At 46.8% G+C, this 13,963-nt stretch overlaps 1 protein-coding gene across 2 annotated transcripts in view; it reads right to left on the bottom strand.

Annotated features, from left to right (window-relative positions):
• The window catches only part of PRDM16 (PR/SET domain 16), a 608,720-nt gene that overhangs the window by 568,248 nt on the left and 26,509 nt on the right, over nucleotides 1–13,963 (bottom strand). The gene's annotated exons all lie outside the window — the stretch shown is intronic.

Below are 13,963 nucleotides of genomic sequence, written 5' to 3'. Positions count from 1 at the left end.
CATTTTCTGTTCTCACAAGAGCAGATTGTTTGCCGTTGATGATCACTGAGGTAAGCCTTTCTATTTCTGTATGCGGCAAGAGTCCTGAAGGAGAACCTAGTGAATAGGTACCAATGCAATCCCTTCCCAGACATTCATGTGTATCGAGAGCTGACTATGTGTCATGGAACCACGTTATTCAAAATCACCCTAATATGCATGGCCATCATGTCCTGTGAATAAAGGCAACGCACGCATTTGTGATGTGCATGTACCTCCAGTATGCATCAATGCAAACCTGTGAAAAATCTAGCAGTCACTTTAATCATACTGAAGCTGTATTCGTATGCGAAATATGCCCCATGTGCCTGTTCTCGCAACATGATGACTGGGTGGCTTCTCAATTGTCTGCCTTCAGCCCCAGCCAATTACCCTCAAGACACTGATGAGAAAAAATGACCTCCATAGTGATGCTCTAGGAATCTAGTTTCTATGGTCTTTAATGAATTCCTAGAGCATTACCTGGAACTGACATCATATCCTCCCCAACTCCACTTTCCCCAGGCATCATCCTCAACATCTCCAAGAATTTGTCTAGGCAGAGTTGTGAGTTCTAGAAACCACACATATTGTGATGATCACATGTAGTAAGCTCTCCCATCATAGGAAGTGGGTAGACTTCTGGTAGGAGCCCCATGATGAAATCTCCAAACCAGCCAATGTTCACTTGATATGGGATGGGCTTCTCCCTAGAGTTGCCAGGACATGCTGAGAATGAGGATAATGAAAGCAGCATCACGTTGACTCTGCAACACTGTGGCATGAACCTGGAAGTGATGTCATCACATTGAGGTGATGATATAAGATTCACCCAACACTGAGTGAATCCTGTATCATCATGCCAATGGAAGTGATGTTTGTCCCCTCCCCCCAGATTTGCTCCCATTGTTCCACTCAGTGGCAGCAGGAGTGGTGGAGCCCTGGGCAGGATACCTCTTGATATAGTGTCCACTCTGCTTCTCCCCTTTCACCCTCATTATGTTTTTGCAGTGGCATTTTCAGTTTGTACCTATTATTCATTTCCAGTTTCACCTTATGGGAAGATGGGGTATCTCACAAGATGGATATTAACACAACTAACCACAGCTGTATGGTAAAGAAATGGCTTGAGCATGTTGTAGGAGGCATGAAATAGTGAGGACAATTGAGCATCAAAAAATAATGAGGCAGGATTGGAGGGGATTGGCATTCTTTAGGCCCCTAAATGCCTTACAGCAATAGTCCTCAACCTTTGCGGCACCAGGGACCAGCAGGGGGAGGGCACCAAATTTGGCCCTGCCCCCCCCCGGCCATGCAACCTTGGCACCCCCCCCCACCGTGCAGCCTCGCCCCCGCCCCTGTGCAGCCTCGCCGCCTCTTCCGCGGCACCCCCAGCACCCTCCGTTTTTATGATTATAAGTCCAGGAAAGGGGTGAAGCGCCACCTTCCCAGGCTCTTTAAAGGCCGACAAACCCCGCCCCCCCACCGATTGGCAGCGAAAACCTTTGTAGCAGCAGCGGGCGACCCACTGAAGAAGCGGTGCCTGTCGGAGCGGGAGTAGCAGAGTGAGGGAGATGACTTGCCCGACACAGGGCTTCAGGAAAGAAAATCAGGCGGACACGTGCAACTAGTGCCAAAAGGTGTATTAACATATATACACAACAAGTGCTCTCTTGTGCAGTCTATACAATATCACCTCCACGGACAAAGTGCTTCGCCTAACCACCATCTCACAGGGAGAGACCTGTGTGATGCACACACAGATCATATATAGTCCAAGCAGCCAATCCTGGCCGTGCTGACTCAGCAGATTGCATCACTTGGCTTCTGCCGGCTCAAGCCGGTCTGCTGATCAGGTCACTGTGACCTAGCCTGGTAGCTAGATCACCAGCTGTCATACTGTAGCTGTCAGACTGGGTTTATGTAGATTCTTGCTCCAACACACCTCCTAATCTATTTAAACCCAGTGCACCAAAACACTTTACACAGTTTACATACATGTCCACCAGCAACATTACAGTTCATATTTACGTAGCTCGGAACCCTTTCCGGAATTGGTTCAGGAACTCATCATGATTGTAAAACACATCATCGTGTTCCTGTTCAGCCAGCTCTTTCAGACGCTTGGCTTCAGCCTCCTTCTCCCTTGCCTCGCACTCTGCCACCCAGGCTTTCCATTTCTTAGCCTTTTCTTTTAACATTTCCTCAAATCCGGGTGGGTCTGGATTGACAGTCAGAGTGACATAGGGACACTTGTACCTAGCGGGACGTTGGCCTTTGGTGGACCTGGCAGACACCCGTGGCCCTGTGCTCGGACCAGCTTTGTCTTCTTCGGGTTGCTCTGTTCCCACCTCCTGGGCTGGTTGCTCTGCCCCTGTAATTGGGTGTTGAACCTCCTGACTCTCACACTTTACCTCCAGTTCCTGCATTTGAGGCTCTGCCTCCTGACTCTGCTCGTCAGGCTCTGTGCCAGCATTCGGCTCACCTTCTCCAGCCCCACTGGGTGCCACCTCCTGGGCTGGAGTTCTGGGCTGCGCTCCAACATCGTTATCGCTACTTGGCAGCAGGACAAATTGTTTCTGCAAGGAGTGCAACCTTGGCCAGCTGCTTTCTTCATTGAACTGGGCACTCTGACTAAGTGTTATCTTGCTTTTGCTATTGCAGAAACGATAACACCTGGCCCTTGGCTTGTAGCCCAGAAAAATTAGGCTCTCTGCCCGGACATCCCCCTCCCCGCTACTCGTGGAGTGGATGCCAACCCGAGCCCGTGACCCAAAGACTTTTAAAGAACTCAAATCTGGGGTCTTGTTCAACAGTAACCTGTAAGGCACATTTTTCACAGTATTACACCAAACCCTATTTTGCAAAAAAACAGCTGCATGTATGGTTTCTGCCCAATAGGTCATTGGCAGTTGTGCATCCTCTAACATGCAATACATCACATTCTGCAATACAGCCCCATGCCCATTTTCTCGGGGCGTTGCCGGGTTCGTCAGACGGTGGGCGATGCCCTTGTTCTCCAGCCAACGTTTCATCTGGTTAGATAAGAATTCCCCCCCTCTGTCGGTTTGTACAGCTAGGAGATTAACCCCTAATTGTCTCTCCACTGCTTTGACCCACTTGGTGAATGTCTTATACACCTCAGACTTATGCACCATGGTGAAAACCCACGCGTACCTCGTGTGGTCGTCGGTGGCCACCAAGCAGTATCTCCTCCCCGACAGACTCTTTGGCAATGGGCCAATAACGTCTAAATGGACTAGTTCCAGGGCTCGTGTGCTTTCCCTTGAGCTTTCTTTAGCAACAGCACACGCCTTGCTTTTGGTCTTCTTGCAGACCTGGCAATCCAAGTAACATTTGCAAGGATTTACTTTCAAACTAGGCACAAGCTCCAGGGTTTTCTTTAACGCCCTAAATCCGCAGTGCCCAAGTCTCCTATGGAGCAAATGTATACAATTATTGTGCACAGGCTCATTCGACACCTGAGCCACCTGGGCACAATCACTCTGGACCACATACAGTTTACCTTCCCTCTTTCCTGTCACAAGCAACTTTCCCCCACCTCCCAGGATTTTGCAGCAGGTTTTCTCAAATCTCACCTGGTATCCCTGGTCAAACAGTGTGCTAACACTCAACAGGTTAGACTGCAGTGAGGGTACATACAACACATTTTGCAACATACATTTCAGTGCAGGAAATTCCACATTGCCTGAGCAAACAGAATTGGCAGTGGTCCCATCAGCCAATCTCACATACTTATGCTCAGGACTGTCAATGTTTTTCAACAACTCCTTCTCGCAGCAGAGATGGCTCGTTGCCCCGGAGTCTAAAATCCAAGCAGACCCTGTGCTCTCTACTGCAGACGTGACCAGCCGGGTTGCTTCCTCACACGGGCTGGCGGTCCTCCGCTCTCGCCGCACACGCCCCCGCCTCTTCTCCCTCTCAGGGCAAGCTCGGAGCAGGTGCTGCGACGACCCGCATCCATAGCAGCGACGGACTGCAAACGCAGTCGGCTCCACTTCCTCCACCTTCGGACGCCTGCCAGCAGCAAAAGCTGGCTCATTCTTGGCTGTCTTCCCGGACACACCGATAACAGCACGCTGCCCGGCCGACACCCCCGGACAGCTCACGGCCGCAATTCTCTCTTGGAAGTCAAGCAGGTGGGCACAGACGTATTCCATGGTCAGGGTCGCTACGTCCACCGTCTCCAGAGAAGTTATCAGGGGAGTGTACTCAGGTGGCAACGACGACAGCAAAATGTACACTCTGTCGTCTGGAGCTACAGTCTTGCCTCTTGCCTCCAGCTCAACGAAACAGTCCGTTAGCCGTTTGATGTGATCTTTCACACACCCTCCAGCCGGCATAACGGTGCGGAACATCCTCCTTGTCAAGGCCATGAGGGAACCAGCAGTGGTGCTAACATGCACCGCACTCAACGCGTCCCAGGCAGCCTTGGGAGTGTCCTTCCCTCGCACATAAACCAGCTGGTCATCTCCTATAGACAGCACTATGTTGGCCAGTGCCTTATCCGATAACACAGTCTCGGCAGGAGATAAGTCAGCAGGGGGGTTACTCACGAACAGCCATTGCCCTTCACGCTTGAGGTAGTGTTGCATTCTCAGGCTCCACACCGCGTAGTTGGCTGAGGTGAGCTTCTCAACGGCTACTCCAAGCTGTTGCTGAGCCATCGTGCCGACTCCTCCTCACAGCTGGCTGCCGACGTCCCTCTGGCTCTCAAACAGAGAACGGTGGTGCTTCTGTGTCCTTCACCGGCGTTCCTCGCCTCCGGCTCTTTCCAAACTCACAGTCAGCTCAACTCTCAACTCTCTCCTCCGCGCAGCGGAACCGCCCTGGGCCCATAACCCTGTCGGAGCGGGAGTAGCAGAGTGAGGGAGATGACTTGCCCGACACAGGGCTTCAGGAAAGAAAATCAGGCGGACACGTGCAACTAGTGCCAAAAGGTGTATTAACATATATACACAACAAGTGCTCTCTTGTGCAGTCTATACAATATCACCTCCACGGACAAAGTGCTTCGCCTAACCACCATCTCACAGGGAGAGACCTGTGTGATGCACACACAGATCATATATAGTCCAAGCAGCCAATCCTGGCCGTGCTGACTCAGCAGATTGCATCACTTGGCTTCTGCCGGCTCAAGCCGGTCTGCTGATCAGGTCACTGTGACCTAGCCTGGTAGCTAGATCACCAGCTGTCATACTGTAGCTGTCAGACTGGGTTTATGTAGATTCTTGCTCCAACAGTGCCACCCTTGTCTCCTCCCCCCCATGCCCAGGGAGGAAGTGGAGAGGAGACAAGGGTGGCGCTGCTTCTTCATTGGGTCGCCCGCTGCTGCTACGAAGGTTTTCACTGCTGATCGGCGGGGGTGGGGTGGGTTGTTGGCCTTTAAAGAGCCGAGGAAGGCGGTGCTTCACCCCTTCCCTGGCCTTAAAATCGTAAAAAGGGAGGGTGCTGGAGGCGCTGGGGGAGGGGTGGCAAGGCTGTGGGAGGGGTGGGGCCAGGGGAGGAGGGGGTTGTACTGGTCTGTGGCTCAGGGGTTGGGGACCTCTGCTTTACAGGATAGCATTAGAAGATGTCAGACAAGGAGAGGGTTAGGGTTAGAGTTATGCCCCCATCTTATGACTCCTGGCAGGTTTCCAACCCGTCAAACTATAATAATAAGACTGTAGAAAAACAATCAGTTCCAGTAACCCGTAATAAATTGCACACTGGAGTGTGTGTAAATATTACGGATAAGAAACAGGAACGCAATTTCTAGACTTGGTCCCCCCCTCCCCCTTTGTCAGCAAATATAATATGAACAACGTGGCCTGCATGAAATATCTGTTGGTGTCACTGAACTTTGTATTGGCTCCCATTTGGGGCACGTGACTCATTCGCCGTTTCCTCTTGTGTAAGCGGCTCTTCCATTTTTAGCACGCAGAGCGCCATCATATCCTGATACGTTAAATTACATACCCGCATTCAGCAAAATACATGTTTTGAAAACAGGCTGTCGGTTGTCCAAGAAGATTTAACTTTATGGTTTGGAAATGGATTGTGCCTCCTCCCCCTCCCCCCCACTTTCAGTATTCCATTTGGAAGCAGAGCTGATATTTTGCTTTGTGGAGCATCAGTGCTATGAATTTTTCTCTCTCACTCTCTTTCTGAATAACTTAATCTGCAATGAAGCACCAGAATGTCATGATTTTCATAAATTACTGCACAGCTAGCCAATAGAAATTACATAAGAGCTGGAATTCTAATAACCTGTCCTCTGCAGACTGCCTTAAAAGACTTCTGTATAACTCTGTTCTAACTAGTTTAGAAGTCTTACTATTATAACTCCTTTTGCATGGAATATATTAGCACTTAAACAACATTTTTCACTCTTGCCAATTCAAAAATGGCTTCTTCATTCTCCTCCTCTCCTACTTTGAGGAAAAAAGTAATTTAGCATTCACCTTTCTGGGATGGAAATCAAAAGAAGGTTGTCTTGTTTTTAAAATGTGCTTCTGTTTTCTTGTGACTTAACAAGTAAGCCGCAGTTAGAATGAGTCTCTGGGACCAACGTGGTAATTTACTAATCAGGAAGAAAATGGTCAGTTACGAGCCACGCCCTGTGTTTACCACAAAGCGGATTTAAAGTGCCATTTTCAGGAACAGCTTGAGACGAGCAGATGTGCAGAATGGTCAAAATTGTCAATGTAACATTTGCATATGCGTGATAAAGTGCCACAGAGTAGACTTTGCTGATTGAGGTCTTTGGAGGGCAGAGAAGATAGCAATAAATGAGGTGCTGAAATAAGTCAACTGCCGTCAAGCCGAAGACTGAGAAGCAACACTAAGACCCTAATCAGATTTCCCATTGTAACCTCCTTTTTTATTTTGTGAGACAGAAATTTGAAAATAGGCTTACATAATTTAAAAGAAATGTGAATCCAGAACTAGAAATGAGAAAACGGAGGCTGAAATTAAGCAGTGGGGATACATAATTTGCATGACTTCCAGATAGGCTGGTGCTGTGAGTTTTGGATGAGAACTAAAGACGGGTATTTTGTGGTTCATTCAATCCTGGATTCAGTGGTTCGTTTAGTTTCTTTTTCAAATTTTCCAAACGAATCATGGTTCATTGGTTCGTTTGGTTCAGGAAGGTATGGAACAGCCCCCCAAAGGGCTAGAAAGTGCAGTCACAACGTGATGTGCCCAGTGTGATGATGTCACCCAGAAGTGAAGTGATCACACTGGGCATGTCATCGGGATGCTCAATCGCTTGGGAAAAAACTCTATGATAACCATTGAGTTTTCCCCCAAGTGACAGAGTGTCCCCTGAAGACATAGCATGGGCATGTTGCTGGGGGGCACTCTGTCACTTGGGGCAAAACTCAATGGTTATCATAGATAATCATGGATAATGACACAGGCAAACAGACCCCCAAAGCAAGCCATTTCATTTTAATTTTGTGCACCATTTGCCAAACTGATTCCTAACAAACCATGTATTGGCCATTTTTAGCATGAATCACGATCGCTAGTGAGAAGCAACTTTCAGGACCAGCAGATTTTGTACCCACTTAGGGTGACCTGAGTCCTCCTTTCCTAATGGTTTGCCAACCAAGGTTGCTATTGCTTAGCAATCAGAGTGTGGCAGAAATGAAGTATATGCTCAGTTGTTATGATGTGCAAATGGAAACACTCATTTACTCAACCAATAAATAAATTGCCAGATTCAGTGCCAGTGGCTATAGTGATGGCCACTGGCATAGATGGTTTTAAGGGAGATCTGGCAGATTCATGGAGCACAGGACTGTCAAGTGCTCCTATCTAAAGAGACTAAATGGATTGTCCATAGTAATAAACCTTTGAATGCCAGTGCTAGGTATTAACATCAGAAGGAAGAGCTTGACCTCTGTGTCCTACTGGTTGGTCAGTATGTAACATGATGCTAAACTAGATGGACCACTGGCCTTATCCAGCATGGCTGTTCTTTTTGTACATAAAGTTGTCTTCTACTGAGCAAAAGACTGTCTTGGCTAGTGGGAGCAATACTGTATAATCCCTGGCAGAGGTCTTTTCCACCACCTGGTTTTTGAGGTCCTTTAACAGGAAATGCTACAGGCTTGTAGCCAGAAAATTTTAGGTGCGGGGCCCAGGGGAGAAAATTTTAGGGGGTGGGTGGGGCTGCGGGAGCCAAAATGATGTCTGACTTTGAGGGTTACAGGGAGGACTTTGTGGTGCTCACTGCCTAGATCACGAACTGCACCAGGAAGGTGCCCAAGTTGCGGGGGGTGGGGGTGGGTGGGTGGGTAATTTACCAAAGAGATGGCAGAGCTCATCTCAAGTAATGCTGCACTTGTTCAGAATGGCAGTGAGCAAAGGGGGCAGATTGGAGGCCCTTCAATGGAGGGGCCCTGCAGAAGGAAGGGGGGTTGAATGGAGTGGCCTCCCCCACCCCCCGGACCCCACTATAGCCACAGGCCTAAAATGCTAGGGATTGAATTTGGGATCTTCTGTGTGTAATATGCATGGGGTCTGTCATTGAGCCATGGGCCATGCTAAATGGTGATCAACGGTGTGGGATGAACAATGTGTTTTGTGAAACAGCCTTTAAAGAAACAGATAGCTAGTGATATTCCCTAGGATGTACATCAAATAGCAAAACAATATTTTATTTCATTTTTATCTCAGTTCTTTTGTGGGCAAAAATGTTGTGTTTCAAAATGGCTGATAGCAATTTGAATGTAGCATGTTGGAGAGCTGTAAATAATGAGAATAAGATATAGACCAAGTTTACAAAACTAAGGAAAAGTGATGGTGTACAGAAAAGGTAGGGGAGGAAGATCCGGTCAGTAATGCTGAACAAAGCTGGGCCAGGCTGATCAGTTCTAACTGGGGCAAAGGAAGTACAACTCTGGCCACTGGGAGAGGTTGTCAGAATGACCTTCCCGCCACTATTTGTAATCCCCAAACATTACATCCCCAAAGGTCAATTTATATGAAATACAGATGGAAACTCATTGCTTATTTTCCTAAGATAAGTGAAATCGTAAACAATATATACTGTACGGGGCTACCGTGGGCCATATATAGGTAACTTCGTGGACTGGATCCATCCCCTCTGTTGGCTATCCCTAGTTTAGCAAATCCAAACATGATCAGAATAACCATTCCTGTTCTTGACATAGGACAGAGTGACAAGTTCTATTTATCAGAGAGTCCCTATTTTCTGCTACCTGGTGATGGTGGAAAGTGGTGTCTAGTCGCATCTGACTTATGGTAACCCTGTAGGCAGGAGTGGAATCCTAGCAGGAGCTCCTTTGCATATTAGGCCACACACCCCTGAGGTAGCCAGTCCTCCTGGAGCTTAGAAAAAAGAGCCTTGTAAGCTCTTGGAGGATTGGCTACATCAGGGGTATGAGGCCTAATATGCAAAGGAGCTCCTGCTAGAATTCCACCCCTGCCCGTAGGGTTTTCAAGGCAAGTGACATTCAGAGGTGGTCTGCCATTACCTGCCACTGCATAGCAATCCTGGACTTCCTTGGTACTATCCAGGGCCGACCCTGCTTTGCTTTCAAGAGCTAATGGAACTGGGCTAGCCTGGGCCATCCTGGTTCTACAGGTTCTGATACTTAGCTCTGCTAAATTACCACCCCTGTTGTTGTAGAGCTGGGGTGGCCAAACTGCGGCTCGGGAGCCACATGTGGCTCTCTCACACATATTGTATGGCTCTGGAAGCTTCCACCATCCCATTGGCTGGCTTGGAGAAGGCATTTCTCTCTTAAAATCGCTTCTCCAAGCCAAGCCAGCCGGCGGCTTGGAGAATGCATTTAAAGTTGCTTACTTTCCACCTTTCCTTTCCCCCATCTAGTTGCCTTCCTTCCTTCCTGTCTTGTGGCTCTCAAACATCTGACATTCATGTCTTGCAGCTCTCAAACACCCGGCATTTGTTCTATGTGGCTCTTACGTCAAGCAAGTTTGGCCACCTGTGGTGTAGGGTATACCTCACTAACATATTCAGCATGTGTTAGTAGATTAGTCATTCTTCAAGGTGAAATTCCTCTCCTGGAATCTCTAGAAGTTAATTGAATTGAATTCTATTTATTTATTGTGAGGAAACAAGAGACAACAAAGTACAGAAAATGAATATCAAACAGCAGAAGACCACAGATTGGAATATCAAAATCTGTAAAGTTGTGATAGTTCTAATGATTGAACAACATTTTCAAAGAAAGACTCTTCTTTTTCTTGAGGGCCGTGCTGCTGAGCTATATACGCTGTCTTTTGAGTTATGAATTGGTTATATTTGGCAAGCAGAAATTCAATTTTCTTTTGATTTGACCAAAAAAGAAGTATCAACAAGAAGTTGTTTAATGGTATCTCAGTCTTATTTCTTTCTTAATAGGACAGCTCAGCCAGCAGTGGACTAAATCCATCCAGCTACAGCCTTCCCACAAAATCACAGTCTGAAATTAAATGGTACATCTTTTAAAACAACCATCTAAAAAACTGCCAAGGGCATCTTTTGAAATCTTCGTAAGGTCAGAGCCCATCTGATGGGAAACTCGGTGAATTCTGTTAAATAGCTCTCATAGTCATGATTGAATCTCAATATGGCCAGTCTTTTAAACAGCTAGGAAGAATCTTCCTCGTGAGCTGATTGAACGTTGGCACTGGAGGCAAAGTCGGGATAATTTGTCTGCTTTCACTGAAAGGATTGTAATCCAATAATTTTTTTTTTTTAAAAAAACAAGAATGGATTTCTAAAACTTTAGGGGACACATCTGTTTCCGAATGATGGAAAAGAAAAGGCACAGCAGCTAAGGGGTATTCACAATGACTCTAAGAATCCTATTATAGGTACTTTGCAATACTGTCCTATTAGAATGGCCTTGAATTTCTGATCCATATATGATCCAAGGATACGATTTAGCCTTAATCCATTTTGAGAGCAGAATAAAATTTGTCTTCCCCTTATTATTCCTACAGCACACACAGATTCCATTGATTTGTCTAGTCTGCCTTCATTCTAGAGGTGAATTTTCCAGCCACAAGTATCAGAAAAGCGATTTCCCCATATAGCGATATGATTTAACCTGCTTAATACACGGGGCCGCAAACATGTCACGTGTATCTCCCGTTGAAGGCACCATCTGGGTATATTTGTAATTAGTAATACTTGTTTACAACATATATAAATCCATCAATCAAACCAGTTGATTGCTATATGATAGAAATCTAGGATCATGTGGAGGCTGTGTAAACCTACTTAGATGCATGAGAATAAAACTGTCACTTCCATAAAGAAGAATGGACTGTTTTTCATACCAACTGATATTGGGAAATAGTTTCATCCCTTGAGAGTTCCTTGATCCTATTGTTTATGTAAATATTGAATTGAAAGGGAGCCAGCAGTACAGCATAGCACAATACCTCCCACAGCACGGACGTTCTTGGTCAAGTGGCACATAAAAGTAATTAATTTTTTTTTTGAAAGCTGCCATAAATGTTGAATAGAAAGGCAGCTTCTAAGTTTTCTTAATAAAAACCGCATAACAAGTACTTTGCGATCATCAGTTACCCAATGAGTGGATAATTTTCTTGTGTGGTTTTCATGACTTATTTTGTATGTGGGGATAATGATGCCAGTAGAACCTTGATGGTAGAATAGAGTTGAAAAGTTTGGAACCCAACAAGAGAGCCAGTTTGGTGTACTGGTTAAGTGCACACTCTTATCTGGGAGAACCAGGTTTGATTCCCCACTCCTCCACCTGCAACTGCTGGAATGGCCTTGGGTTAGCCATAGCTATCGCAGGAGTTGTCCTTGAAAGGGCAGCTGCTGTGAGAGCCCTCTCAGCCCCACCACCTCACAGGGTGTTGTTGTGAGGGAGGAAGACAAAGGAGATTGTGAGCCGTTCTGAGATTTGGAGTGGAGGGCGGGATATAAATCCAATATTTTCTATCTTCTATGGTAAAGTGTTTTTGAATAGTTCAGAAAGAGTAGCATTATCAGCTGGAGCATGATTGCTAGCAGTAAAAGCCGTTATGCTGCAATCCCAAGAATTTCCTGGGAGTAAGTCTCACTGAACAGACCTCAATCGGATTCTGAGTAGACTTGTTTAGGGATTGCTCTCTTAACTAGGGTTGTCAGGTCTGGGTTGAGAAATGCCTGGAGATTTTGGGGGTGGAGCCTGAGAGGGTGGGGTTTGAGGAGGAGAGAGACTTCAGTGGGTTATAATGCCATAGACTCCATCTTCCAAAGTGGCCATTTTCTTGAGATGAACTGATCTTTGTTGCCTGGAGATGAGCTGTAATCCCAGGAGATCCCCTGCCACCACCTGGAGGCTGGGAGCCTTACCTGACCCCTCAGTTTTATCCACTGAAACTAGTGGGTGAAGATTTATGGAATCAGCCTATAAGTTCAGAGTTTGGCTGGGGAAATGAAGGATAGATACTCCTCCTGAGCCACAGGGGTCACAAAATTGTTTTGATCAGGGGTGGAATTCTAGCAGGAGCTCCTTTGCATATTAGGCCACACACCCCTGATGTTGCCAATCCTCCGAGAACTTAGAAGAGCCTTGTAAGCTCTTGGAGGATTGGCTATCTCAGGGATGCGTGGCCTAATATGCAAAGGAGCTCCTGCTAGAATTCCACCCTGGGTTTTGATCAAGTGTTTTCATCTTCAAAGCTTAGATTTAGGAATGTATAGATCAGGGGTCCCCAACCCCTAGGCCACGGACCAGTACTGGTCCGTGGCCTGTTAGCAACCGGGCCACGGAGTGAGGCAGAGACCTTCACCTACTCTTCATTTAAAGATCCCCATGGGGGGCAGGGATTGGGTGTGCACATGGGGGCAGCCTGGGGCAGCAAAAAACCCAGCACCCCCACCCCCACTGGTCCATAAAAAATTTGTCTTCCACAAAACCGGTCCCTGGTTCCAAAAAGGTTGGGGGCCGCCGGTATAGAACATCTGCTGTTCCATGGGTTTCCATTAGGGTTGTCAATCCCCAAGTGGGGGCAGGGGATCCCCCGGTTTGGAGGCCCTCCCCCCACTTCAGGGTCATCAGAAAGCGGGGGAGGGGGACAGAAATGTCTGCTGGGCACTCCTTTATTCCCTATGGAGACTTATTCCCATCGGAAATAATGGAGAATTGTTTCGCAGATATCTGGAGCTCTGGGGGGCTGTCTTTTGAGGTAGAGGCACCAGGTTTTCAGCATAGCATCCAGTGCCTCTCCCCAAAATACCTCCCAAGTTTCAAAAAGATTGGACAAGGGGGTCCAATTCTAAGAGCCCCCAAAGAAGGTGCCCCCATCTGTCATTATTTCCTATGGCATTGAAAAAGGTGTTTGGTCCCATTCAATGTGATGGCCAGAACTCTCTTTGGAGTTCAATGACGTTTGTCACATCCTTGCTCCTGGCTGCACCCCCAGAGTCTCCTGGCTCTACCCCCAAAGTCCCCAGAGATTTCTTGAAGTGGACTTGGCAACCCTAGTTTCCATAAATGATGTTTCCTTCCTTTGTTTCTCTGATATTTGTTATAAGCGTACATAGACTGGATTTTCTTTTTTTTCTTTTTTGCTTATGCCATGGCACTTTGATGATTTCCATGGGATGGAGAAACCCACAATGATGATCATATTCCAAATTTAGCAGACAGCAGCTTTTTATGTGGACATTATTTTATTATTTTATTTTATTATTGGAATTTCTATTCTGCCCACACTGCCGAGGTGGGCTCAGGGCAGTCACAACATAAAATGCATAAAATTCAATCAAATTAATAAATTGCATGAGATAAACAATAAAACAACAAGATGGCAGTATTCTCCCTGTATCTGCTCAGTAGCTTTCCACAGAAATGATGGTGCAAATTGACCCCTGTTCACGGGAAGCTGCCTTCTACTGAATCAGACCATTAGTCCATCAAGGTCAGTTCTGTCTACTCAG

This window comes from Heteronotia binoei, chromosome 18 (assembly GCF_032191835.1).
Source record: "Heteronotia binoei isolate CCM8104 ecotype False Entrance Well chromosome 18, APGP_CSIRO_Hbin_v1, whole genome shotgun sequence".
NCBI classification, from domain to species: Eukaryota; Metazoa; Chordata; class Lepidosauria; order Squamata; family Gekkonidae; genus Heteronotia; species Heteronotia binoei.
This window is presented reverse-complemented; position numbering and strand designations above follow the sequence as displayed.